General features: G+C 33.8%; 1 pseudogene; it reads right to left on the bottom strand.

The window, feature by feature from the left end:
• Window positions 1-681: 681 nt before the first annotated feature.
• LOC118035382 (uncharacterized) lies at window positions 682-2,863 on the bottom strand (annotated as a pseudogene).
• Window positions 2,864-13,658: the final 10,795 nt, after the last annotated feature.

Below are 13,658 nucleotides of genomic sequence, written 5' to 3'. Positions count from 1 at the left end.
ATTTTCAACCAATTCAATATTAGAAAAAAATCAACAAAAATAATTTTGAAAATATATATATAAAAGAAGTCAATCATGAGAAAAGAAATAAAAATATGTAAAAAAAAAAAGAAAATAAATATTGGTATAATGAAAATAAAAAATGTGGAAAAAGCTATATTACTTTCCCATATGTTTTAAAGTATTGTTAATAGAGAAGAAGATTTTGAGTTCACAATTCAAGATATTATGATGGATCAATTGTGTTAATAAATATTAAAAAGAAGGTGTCGAATATTATAAATAATGTTATCTACAAACATAATGAAAGGAAATAAATCAAAATGTACTGGTTAATAATTCTGAATAAAATAACTAAAAGAAAGATTTCATTCTTTTATTGGGTATTGGAATATCTCTCGATCAATCCTTGGTATTCTTTTCGAAAAGGCAGATAGCCAAATCATTAGATGCGTACATTAATTATATAAGCAGAAAGAAGAAAGGATTATGCAAGACATTGGTTGGCAAAGTAAATACATCAAAGGTCAACTCTCACTCTTCATTGATGTAGTCGGCTCCTGCCTTCATTCGCAGTTACAGGCTTGGACAGGCTGTTTATTACATAGAATATTAAATCATGCGATTGAGATGTCTTCGTACGTAAAAGCCAGATGACCAAATCAAAAAGAAGGGGGAGAAAAGAGAAAAGAAAGAGAGGGAAAAAGCTCCTAGTACTGGATCAAAGAAATGCCGTCCGTGGTCACTAATTTGAGCCCGGAGTATCCCTAGTCTCAGGTATGACAGAGTGAAGTATGCACCACTGTAGTGGACTGGATAGTATTGAGCCCATGGAAGAAATAGTGAATTCCTCATTTGCATTCACTATCTTCTCCATCACTTCTCCCATGGCTGGCCGCTCTTCCGGTGATTTTGATACACATTTGAGAGAGATATTGAGCAAAGGGAATGCATATTGCCTCACAGCGTGATTGAACTCCTTGTCGAAAACTTCTCCTGTCCATTCCTCCCTTACTATGGATCTGACCCATTTAGGAAGGTCTATCCCACTCTTCTCCACAGTTTTTCCTGTTAGTAACTCAAGCATAATTATTCCAAAACTGAAAGCATCGCCTTGTTCCGACAAGATTTTCTCAGGGGCTGCATAACCGTTGGAGGAAAAGGACCAAACTCTCTTGGGGTCCAAAAATGTTGAAAATCCGTACTCACTGATTAGTGGTTCTTGATTTTCATCCCGCAGGATATTTGAAAGCTTAATGTTCCCATGAGGTTTGATCTCAAGCTCAATAGGATTCCTATATATGAAGTCCAAACCCCTTGCAATGCCAATTGCCATTGACAGCCGATGCATGTTTCCATGGGAACTCCCTCTTGCCTTCAATGTAGTCTGCAGGTTACCAACAACAATCAGCTGAGATACGTGTATGCATGTAGGAAAGTAACACATTTCAAGATCTGAACGTGCTGGTCATAAGAATATGGGTCACTTGATACTGTGTTGTTCTTTATATCTCAACCTCGTTAGTTACAACGAAAACCGAACATTAATTCTCTTAAGAATATATTCTGAATGGAAAGACATGCATAAACTATATTCGAGAAGCAAACAAGTTCAGACATTCTTTTATTCTCTTTAATTTGATGAATGTGGAACAATTTCAGACATGGGAGAGAAGTTCCAGAGTGGCCAAGCATGCCGCCTTTTACACTTCTCAGGCCTGAAATGGCTTGCACAGATCCTTTTGCATTTGAACACCCACGTGTGTGCATGCATGCTTGCTTCTCCGAGTCTGAGTGCTTTTGTGTGTGCAGCAAGCATGTTAGGGACAATTTTAAATCAAGAATAGCAAAACTTACCCTCTAGCAGGTTTAGCAGGCTTCCACTGCTTTGATACTTGTATATTAGAAGTTTTTCCTCATCAGTGGAATTGTAACCAACAAGGGGTAGAATGTTTGGGTGCTTCAAAGTCCCAATCTGCCTCATTGTTTGGCCAAACTCCTCAAATGATACCTGCAATATTACCAAGCTTCACCTTGTACAGACTGCTGCTAGGGGTCTGGCTTTGTAAGTCAGCGGTAGCTTCAAAGAGGTCATCCAATCCGAATCTTTCTTTCTCTTCAACAAAGAAAACGAGCTCTGAGCATCTTTCTTTAGGCTTCAAGTCTTCTTGAGGCACAGGTGGAGGAGTTTTCTGAGGAGAATGTGCCAGAGATTTCAGAATCTCCCTCTCTTTGGCCGAATCAGAGAACTTCTTATTCACAAAATAAGCTAATACAGAGAGAAATACAATGCCAAAAGCTAACGGGACGACGTATATGGCTTTGTCGAACCATTTCCTTTTGCCAGAACCAGGCTTGCTTCCATTAGATGGGTCTGCAGGATGTTCGACGGAACCAGCGTCAGTGCTATTTAGGGCCACGGAGTCTGCCACTATTGCCAATTTTTGAAGATTGTACATCTTCACTGCACCATGTTTCATAGAATAATTTTTTAGATGCTTGATTCCAGTTCGGGACGAGGAATAATTACAGTTAAATAATTGTAAGAGATATCCAAGGTCCGGAGATATTTCAACTTGAATAGAGGCACGGGCACCCTCCCAGTCAAAAAATTACAGCTTAGATTTAAAAAGGTCAGGCTTCTGCAATTCAATATGGAGTGAGGAATATTTCCTTGGATGTGATTCTTTGCTAAGCGCAGGACTTGCAGGTGTTGGAGCCCACAAAGGGAGTCTGCCAGGGCCTTGAAAGTGAAGAAAGACTCATTTTCGGACAACTCACCTCCTGAACATGCTGTGATGAAGAAAAACACGATGATGTGTGCCAGGGCCTTCAATTGCAGATAGCAATTCGTCCTCCACATTTTGCTAACATCTACTTATTTTTTTGGACATTCGAAAACAGGATGAAAATGTGATCAAGGTGGAAAAGTTTTAATCAGCAGTTTTTTCACTTTCTTTTAAGGTATGTCAGATCAGAGAAATGGACTGATACTACAAACATCACTCCTCCATTGTTTTTGTTCCTCAGACGAAGACATTTCTTTCATCATTTCCAAAGATTATGTAGATATGGCCAAAGTTTTAAATATTGTTCAATACTTCGTTGTCTTCTATGGGATACCGAAAAGCATATTAGAGATTCTTCACTATAGATATAATCAAAGTTGAGATTGACCCACAACCAGAGAAGGCTGCGAATCCAGGCTCAGTCTTTGCTTTACTGATAACAGTTTGAAGTTGGCCTTGCATGATTGTTCTTCTGAAATTATCACATTAATGAATGTTTGTAAAACCTCGGGTTAGCGTAGGCCAAATTATAAGAAAAAATTACCCTGAAGTTTGGATGAAATTGAATTTAGTTTTTGGATTTTAAATTTTAATCGTTTGAATACCTCAAACTATTTTTTATAAAAACAGTTTTTTTTTAATTAATTTTGATGTGAAAACATATTATTTTTTTAAAAAAATAACAAAGTGATGGAAACCTCAACAGAGAGGATTGTTTTTTATAAAAAATAGTTCATTGTATTTAATTAAAAAACTTAAAATTCAATAACTAATAAACCTAAAATTCATGATAACGTACTTTGAGTAACTTATGCCATTAGCATAACATGTCACAAACATCAGAATCAAAGAGATATGTAGAGAGGATATTTTGTAGAAAGCAATGCATTCTTTTGGAACTTCGGTCTCAAAGAACACGCATTTTCAAAGCTGCCATCATTTAATTTATCGATTAAAAAAGAAAAAAGAAAAAATTTGTGGGAATTTCTTCAACTTCAATTACAACGGAATTTTTCAATATTTTACTCCAAGCCGTGAATTAAAAAACCAAAAAAACATGTTTACATTTGAATCACTTAAGCTCATCGTAGGGATATCAGAAGCTGTCAGTGCTGGAGACCGAGAAAAACCTTTTGGGTTGGAAAAGCATGTGGATGTTTTTGCATCTGTTCATCATGTTAGGATTATTCATAGCATTTCATCACCACTTCTATGAAGTGATTCAAATGTTTATATTTGGCTAAAGAAGGAAACACAAGTGAAATTACTTTATATTTGGCTAATAATAATGAGAAATCAAGAAGGATTATTGCCCTTCGCTAGTAACGGCTTTGATTTGCTTGCGTAGGACTCCTATAAACAACAAACTGGTGCCAGGGGATAAGGGTGGAAATGCAGATGTGCCGTGCCGTTCAGTCCATAATTATTAGCTGTCGTTTGTATGTATATCAGTTTCATTTGCGATAAGGTTCACTGAACCTCACAAGGATGATATTTCTTCCGAAGTTGATCATTAGGCTAAAATGTTGAGAATAGATTATTAGATATTTGAATCACGAACATTTATAAAACAAGGTTTTTCTTCTCTTCTCTTTTTTTCTTTTTTTTTTTTGGATAAGGTAAGTAAATTAACAAAAAAATAAGTAAAATAAAACCTCACAGAACTCGAAAACGCAAACAAAACTCTACCTAACCTTAAGCAATAAACAAGAAAGTAAAAACATACCCGGAAGATAGAGGCTAAGATAGCATGCCTTCAAAACCTAAACAAAAAACAAATCAACAAGAAATTAAAATATCATCAGAAAATCACCATAAAATATGAAATAGTCTATTAGTATTAAAAAATATCATATTACGAAGATGATTAACTTTAAAAACAATACAATGAACAATAGCATTATAAACAATTGAATTGTTACGAGGAGCTTCACCATGGAGTCGAGCATTGCTCTCCCTCTAAATATCGTAAACCGCAACATCTAATATCAATATTGTTATCAACAATTTAGGAGAGCTACCTCCACCTAAAGAAGAAAGCCATAAAATGGTACTGACCCAGGATCGACACCTAAAAAGAATGAGGCATTTAAAACAAAAATCATACCAAATACGATGAAAGAACATGCAATCAAAAAATAAATGATCAACATCTTCCCTACCACCCCTACATAAAAGGCACTAGTTAACCTAAATGAAACCGTAGGACATGAGCTTATCCCAGGTTGAAAGTGCCTCGTGAATAGCAAGCCATAAGATGAAAGAGAATCGCAAGATAGCATGTTTATGTCATACAAGCTCTCACAACTCCACTTTGTTGTATAATGGAAGAATAGAATTTCAAATACTATGAATGGAGAAAATACTTCTAGGATCATCCTTCCAACACACATTATCAAACATCCTAACATCCAAGTGAAAAGAAACAGGGGTACATCAAATAAGCTCAATCCACTCAGGAGATCTAGTAAGAGGCCAAGTCTACTCTTGACTAACAATAATACAACTCAACCTTACGTCTCTACCTAAGCTAGAGTCAATAATAATTTTGTCTCTAAAAACCTTCACCAAGTGACCCCCAAGATGCCAATTATCAAACCATAGAGAAATGGAACAACCATCACCTACACGGTAGCATATAAACCTTCAAATAAGACTGCGAAGACCAATAATCTTCCTCCAACTCCAAGAATAGTTCTTAAGACAAATCACCTCCCAAATACTCTTACCTTGCAACAAGTATGATTGTATCTAAGATGATTAAATTGAATGAACTAGTCTAGTGCGTATAGCCCATAAGTGTTTAACCATGGCGGCTTGATTCCAAACCTTCATATTTATACCACCTAAGCCCCCTTCCTCCTTTGGTAAGCAAATCTTATCCTAAGAAATTTTAGCACCTCCTAAAGCAAGATTACTATCATTCCAAAAAAAAGATCTCAACAAAGAAATGATTCTTTGAAATAATAATAGAGATGACCAGTACACTTGAATAAAGAAGAGAAAGGATTTGATAAACTGAAGTCTAGCTGGATATAAAAGAGTGAGATTCATTCAACTCTTAGCCTTAGCCATAATACAGTCCACATGGATCAAACAATTAGGGGATATGAGTTTTGTAGTAATAAGAGCAACACCAAGGTACCTAATTAGCAACTTCCCTTCCTTGTAACCGAGAACATCAAAAAGTTAATGTCGCACCCGACATCACAGCGGCCTTAAAAATAATCTCAGTGTTGGAAAAAAAAAATAGATTTTTGGCATCTTATTCTTTTAGGGGAAAATGTCTTGTTTAAGAAGTCGCCACTTAGTATTATGGTCACTAGGAACCCTGACTGGTAAGCAGAGATTCTATGGTACGAGATTGGTTATGTAAGAGGAAATATATTATCACCCCTTAAACGTCTGCCTGAGGTAGGCTGCATTTCTAATTTTATCATAAATTGCTAATATTTTGTTGGTTTATGCTATGATGGTTTGCATGTGATATTCATGACTCTAGCGCCAGTGAATATTTAACTACGAATACTTCCACTCTGCGTTGGTAAATATTACGTAGTTATAAAACAAAATAAATTTAAATCCATATTTTTATTCGTAACTCTAGCGTCAGTGAATAAAAACAAAAAACAAAATTTATTTTTATGCATACACATATTTTTTTATTTTTATATAGCTAAAATAAAATAAAATAAATTTAAATCAGTATTTTTATTCCTGACTCTAGCGTTAGTGAATAAACCAATAAATCTATATTTTTTTATTTATACATACACATATTTTTTTATTTTTTATTTTTTATTTTTATTATTTTTTATTTTTTATTTTTAGACTGGACCCAACTCATCTTATATAGATTGGGCTGGGCTAGACCTAGCCGACCCAACCTGGTCATTGGCCAAGCCAGTGACCAGGCGGCTTTCACCTACCAGCATGCTTGAATTGTTCACGCACGCTGACTACAGTCATTGTTACTTAAATTTCAACTGCACATTGTTGGGGAATTATTTTGCAGAACTAGAGACACTTACCTGAGAGCAGGATGAAGGCGAGGGCGTGTTGTTCCTCCTTTTGTTTTCTTAGCTTCTTTCTCTGTTTTGCTATGTTCTTCCCACGTTTATTTTTGTTCGTCCCTCTGTTTCGTTCCTCTGTTCTCTCCTCTCGGTCCGTTCTTTTCTTTTGTTTTTCCCTTGGTTCCCTTCTTTTCTTTTTATCTTTGTTCTTGCGTTCCGGGGACGAAGGCAACGCTGACTTTTATTCTCTCCACCTTTCTCTTTTTTTGTTCTCTAGTCTCTCTCTAAATACTCTGTCTTTTTTCTGTATCCATCTATTCTGCTTTTTTTCTCCGTTCTTCTCCTTCTGGTCCTCTTTTTTTTTTTTATGCTTTTCGTGATCCGCCCCCCTGTTTTTGCCTCTGGTTCTCGGCCCCTGTTTTGTTCCTCCCCCTGTCTTCTCTTTTTTTATCTTCTGTTTTGGCTTTCCCTGTTCGTTCCTTTGTGTTTTTTTTTTGTCCCCCCTGTCTGTTCTTTTTCTCTGGCTTTTATAAAGCCAGAGAATGTGGTAATCATTTTGGGAGTGAGCCATGTTCGTCCATGCGTGCTTCAGAAAAGAAAAGAAAAGAAAACTGAGGACGTCGACTGCATTGTGTCCCACGATCTGCAGTTAAAATTTCTTGTTAAAACGGTCTTGGGCGACGAAGAAGGTGAAGCAAAGTGGATTCAAAAATGACGTCGTTCATATCTGGAAATGGCTATTTTCAACTTGGCCTCTAAACTTCTGGCATTTAACAATTGGATCCTTGATTTCATTAATTAAACAATTTCAAGTTCAATTAAGTCCCTAAACTTTCAATTTATCTTGTCTTTTCCCAAATTTCAATTTATTCCTCATTTTTATCATTTCACATATTATTTTTTTATAAAATAGAAGAAGAAAAAAATTAGGTTATGACAACTGCATTTTAGTTTCAAGCTTAACACCACATAGGAACATGTTACTCTTGTTATTATTAGGAGACAAACTAGACAAAAGTCAAAATTGATCAAGGTTATACTTAATTAAGGAAACCATAATCACCTTAGCTCGATAAAAAATCATCAAATCATTAGCAAAACATAAGTGAGTAAGATGTTCCCTCTCACAATGCCAGTGAAATCTAAAGTCATTTTCTCTAACCATCCAACCCATCAAACTTGAGAAAACTTCCATAGCAAGAATAAACATGTAAGGCAATACAAGATCTCCCTACCTTAACCCTTTACCACTAGCAAAGAAACCATAAACCTCACAATTGATAGAGACCGAAAATATAGTAATAGAGATACATTCAACAATCCATTTAACCAAACGAGATGGAAAACCAAACATATGAAGAACAACCAATAAGAAGTCCCACCTAACTGAATCATAAGTTTTTATCAATTCCACCTTCAAAAAACACCTAGAAGGACTCTCTCTCTAATGATAATTATGAAGAAGCTTTTGAAATGATAAGATGTTATCACTAATATTTTGTCTCTCAATAAATGCATAATGAAATAGGCCAACCAAATCTGGAAGCACACTCTTAACTCTATTAGCAATAATCTTTGCAATGCATTTGTAATGGATTACAACAATAAATAGGCATAAAATCCTTAACCCTTGAAGGATGAGGAGCTTTTGGAATTAAAGCGATAGTAGTAGCATTCACCTGTTTGAGTAACTGACCAAAATTGAAGAAATACTAAACAACATTAATAGTGTCTCAACTAACAATACTCCAAGCTTTCTTAAAGAAACCCATATTAAACCTATATGGATCAAGATTCTTATTATCTTTAAGAGAGAAGAGGACCTTTTAAATTTCATCATCACTAATATGAGTTTCAAGATTCATGGTTTAAGAAAAAGATAACCATCGAGGAAAAGCCTTAGAAATAAAAGAATAATCAATATGAGAATTTTACCGAGACGCTTAAAAAATTCTCAAAATAGTTAACAATGGTGTCATTTACCTCCTTTGAATCAGTAATAAAAGTGTCAATATCAATATGAAAATAAATAATTTTTTTCTATGACAGTTACGATTCTTGACCAAGTTAAAGGAAAACTTTGAATTCTTATCCCTTAAATCCAGCCATGGAACTTGATATTTTTGCCTAATACCAGAATTTGAACGAGACCCCCCAAAAGATTCTCAAAGTAGTTAATAATGGTGTCATTTACCTCATTTGCATCAGTAATAAAAGTTTCAATGTCATTATGAATGGAAAGAATTTTTTTGTGATAATGATGATACTTGACCGAGTTAAAGGAAAACTTTGAATTGTAATCCCTTAAATTCAGCCATTGAACCCAATATTTTTGCCTAATAAACCTCTCCTTAGCTTGAGCAAGTCTCACATACTCCTTTACCAATATAGACTCAGTACTATAAGTATCCAAATCAAAAGGGTTTTCCTACACCAGATATTAAGCATTTTTTTATGGCTTTCTTAGCCATCAAAACCCTCTTCGGTATCTTAATAAAAAACTTCTTATTAAATTCATTCAAAACAACCTTAACATGCTTTAACTTTTTACACAAAATGAACATCGGAGTACCAATAACTTCCTCCTCCTAGGCCTTGACAATAATCTGTACAAAATAAGAATAATCAACCTAAAAACCTTCCTTTTAGGCATGTACACAAGCTTAACTAATATTAAAAAATGATTCGAGATACCAAAAGGAAGAAAAAAAAGCTTCAAAAACTGCAAAATCACACTTCCATTTCATATTAATAAGCATATTATTACATTGCTGATTATTCCAAGTAAACATAGAACCAAAGAATCTAAGATCCTCTAAACCTAATTGAATAAGACAATTATTAAGGTCATTTTTCAAGGCATCCACCATATAGCACCACCTCTTTTCTTATCTAGAGAATAAATGTCATATCCCACATCGGCGGGTGAGGAATTGGTAGCTGGCCTTATTAAGAGTGCCGGTTACTAACTTATCATACGTGTTTTAAGGCATGAGGCTCAGATGTGGGCTCGTGTCACTAGGAACAAAACCGTGAGAGTGGTAAGGCCCAAAGCAAACAACATATGGCAAGTTGGGTCGGGCTGTTACATTTGGTATCAGAGCTGATATCATTGGTTGTTTGGTTGTGCCAATGGGGTCGTTGGGCTCCTTAAAGAGGGTGGATTGTCACCACATCGGTGACTCTGATACCAAATGTAACAACCCGACCCAATTTGCCATATATTGTCTGCTTTGGGCGTTACCGCCCTCACGGTTTTGTTTCTGGTGACGCGAGCCCACATCTGAGCCTGATGCCCCAAAACGCGTATGACAAGTTAGCAACCAACACTCTTAATAAGGCCAGCTACCAATCCCTCACCCGTCGATGTGGGATATGACAATAAATAGCATTAAAATCACCTATAAGAATCGATGAAGTGGACTCCCAACAATCATTATAACTCACAATATCAAATCATAAAGCCTCACATTTAAACAAACTATTATCTCTATAAATGATAGAAGCATTAAAGCAAGTATTGGTACCCAACATATAAACACAAACATAAATAAACTAATCCGAACTACCAAAAACATCCACCTTCACCACATTAACATCCCAACAAATTCAAATTCGAATGCAATATGAGAAATCATAATAATACAAGAAAGACCAATTTTGAATAAGAAGAAATCTAGAAACACTAACTTTATTTCTTTCTCTAACTTGAGTTTCAACCAACCCAAAAAATCCACCTTTTCATGCTGGACAAGAAGATGCAATTATGAATGCTTTATAGGATCATTCAAACCTCTAACATTACAACATTTGATAAACATTGAAAATGTAGAGAGGAAGACAAACAACAACACAAAGATTACCTCAACTTACCCTCGCAAGGAGCCTAATTTCTTTTTCTTCTTTGAAGAACATGCCAAAACCTTATTCTTTTTCTTAAGAAAGTCTTTATCCTTACTTGCAAGTTGATTAACATTTCACTTGTTGACAAAATTCAAATGAGATTAAGGAGGACTTACTGAAACAAAAAACATAGACTCTTGATCAGTACACTCCCTATCCATATCACCTTCCCTAACTTCAATTTCAATCTCCTTCTTATGGCCATTGAACTCACTTATAAAAGAAGGAGCCTGGATAGATTTTCCATTAATGGTCTCACAAGTAATAATGTTGGATTCGACAATCCTTTGATCTAAAATAACATATGTACCCCCCTTGTTTTACATTATATCTCCTCATAAACAATTCATAACAAAAGCAGAAAAATAGATTCTTAGCTTTATTACAATCAATGTCACATACACTAGATGCATAATGACCATTCTCACTATTCTTAGAACCCCTATTCCTTTTAACAACTTCCTTATAAAATTGCAATCTAAAAAAGTTGTATAACATCAGCATTGCATGTACATTAACTTTAAGCTCGATTTTGACCTTGATACATCCAGTATCTCTCAAAACTCAAGACATGAAAGTTGTGGATATTTGGCTTGATCTTCCATACCATCTTGAATCACCTCAATCGGATCTCAAATGAGAGAGTTATACCTAGATTACAAAAGATTACAAAGAGGTGTTGAAATTGTCCAAAATCACCCAATTAACTTTGTTTTACACTTAATGCTTCCATTTGCATCCTAAATCAAAATATATAAATAATAAGTACATTTAGCATCAAATAAGTATAAAAGACTAAACATTAAGAGAGAGAAATATGATATTTTGCATTATCATCAATAACATAGTTTAATACATATTGCGATTGGCAAAATAAAACAGGTTGGTACACTCTTCGTTGAAAGGAAAATGAGTCATCATTATATATGGCCCACTCCGATCACCATTAGTAATCTTTCTTGATGTTATTAGATTCATCTCATCGAGATTAGCTTCGATGTGCCTCACTTGTCTTTGAATGGAGAGTATGGTCCACTCTGGTCAAAATTGATGATCTTTTTTAGTGTCATTGAATTTGTTTTATCGAAATCTTTCTTATGATACTAGTGATGTCATAATGAAGTTTCAATATACTTTTAAGATCTCATTATTTTTTCTTTTCTTTTCTCTCTCCCTCGTATCCTTATTTTAACTCATGTAAGTCCATTTAATAATTTCTTTGAAATACAGCATTTTCCATTAGCAATATCTTAAGATGTCACAATTTTTTTAATCAAGACATCTGCTAAACTATTTTGTTTCTCCAAAACTTTTGATAATTGTGTTATTTGCCCAATTTTGTTTTCAAATGGTGTTCGTAACAAAAAAAAAAAAAAAAAAAAGCCTGAAATATTCCTTTAAAATATGCTTTCAAAGGATTGGCTTCTGAAATTAGCACATGTAAATTGTAAGGTCATCTTTTATGTACTTTTGTCCCTGCACTCTGGGCATTAACATAATACAACTCAGTATAAAAAACCAGTATGATCTTGCAGAAAAATTTAAAGAAAAGAAAAACAAACAAAAGAAAAGAGACTTATTTTAATTTCTAAATCAGTAATTGAAACCACTATTTACATTACTGTTTTTATAAAATGTTTAAGATTTGCTTTTCAAAAAAAATTTTGTTTTAAAATATATCAAAATAATATTTTTATTTTATTTTTTAAAATTTATTTTTAACATCATCCCATTAAAACTAAAATTTCAAAATTTTTCATAAACATTTACACTCAATCCTTCAGGTGTGTTTGGTATTGTGGTTGCTGTTGTAGTTGTGGTTTTAAAAAAGTTGTTTTATAAAAAGTACTTTTAGTTGAGGTTGGTTTGAAAAAATATATGTTTGGTTAAAACTGTGGTTGAAATTGAGGTTGAACAAAAAGTAGTTTAATGTGTTTGGTTAAAAAAAAGCTTTTCAAATTGAGGTTATAAAATAATTAAAAAATACTTTTAATTTAAATATTGTAGATTTAACTACCATTATTACATCATGAAATAAATAACTATATTTTTCATGATTTTTTAAGAACACAACAATAAAAACTGAATTTTTTGTTACTTCATCAAGTGATCTCCTTCTAATTTTTTTAATAAAACAGAATTAAAATAAAAATAAAAATTGAATTTAATTTTTTTAACTGGGTCTGACACGGCAAGAACATAATTGGAATTGCGATCAAATTCCACAAATGCTACGTCATCATGCTATATCCTTCTAATTTATGTAGTGTTATTAAATAATAGTTTTTTTAACTAAAACTCAATTTTTTTTAAAAAAAAAATTACAATTTCATTACGTACAAAATTTATTCAACAAAAAAATATAGTTTTCATGATTTTTTGAGCATGCAATAAAATTAGGTAAAATATTATCAAGAATAAAATTGAGATTACAGTATAAGTAAATTTAATTCACCTTAAACTAATTTTTTTTAAAAAAAAAAAAATAGTGTTCACGTTTACATAAATAGTGCGAGTGAAATCACTGGTTTTTTTTTAATTGCACTGATTTTTCAGAAAAAAAAAAAATTCTTGGTTTTTCGAAAATTAAAAAAAAAAAAAAAAAAAAAAAAAAAAAAAAAAAAACTAAAACTCTGATTTAAGTTTAGAGAACAGTGTGAGTGAATTCACTCGCACTGTACATTGTAAACTTTTCTTGGTTTTTTGAAAAAAAAAAAAAAAAACGTTGTTTAAGTTTAGGGAACAGTGGAGCCATGCTCCACTGTTCCAGCTTTTTTCCTTCAGGAGAAGCAGCATTTCCCAAACCGCCGTTTCAATTAAAAAATGAGTGGACCCTACCAGTCAAAAACAAGTTTCATTTTGTTACCAAACAAAAATTTACATGGCTGCGGGTGAACCTCACCCGCAATCACGTTCCCAAACGGCACCGAAATGGAAACTGGAGGGAGGAGAG

The sequence above is a fragment of the Populus alba genome, chromosome 11, assembly GCF_005239225.2.
Source record: "Populus alba chromosome 11, ASM523922v2, whole genome shotgun sequence".
NCBI lineage: Eukaryota > Viridiplantae > Streptophyta > Magnoliopsida > Malpighiales > Salicaceae > Populus > Populus alba.
The sequence above is the reverse complement of the archived record's forward strand: the minus strand, read 5'-3'. Positions and strand labels throughout refer to the sequence as shown.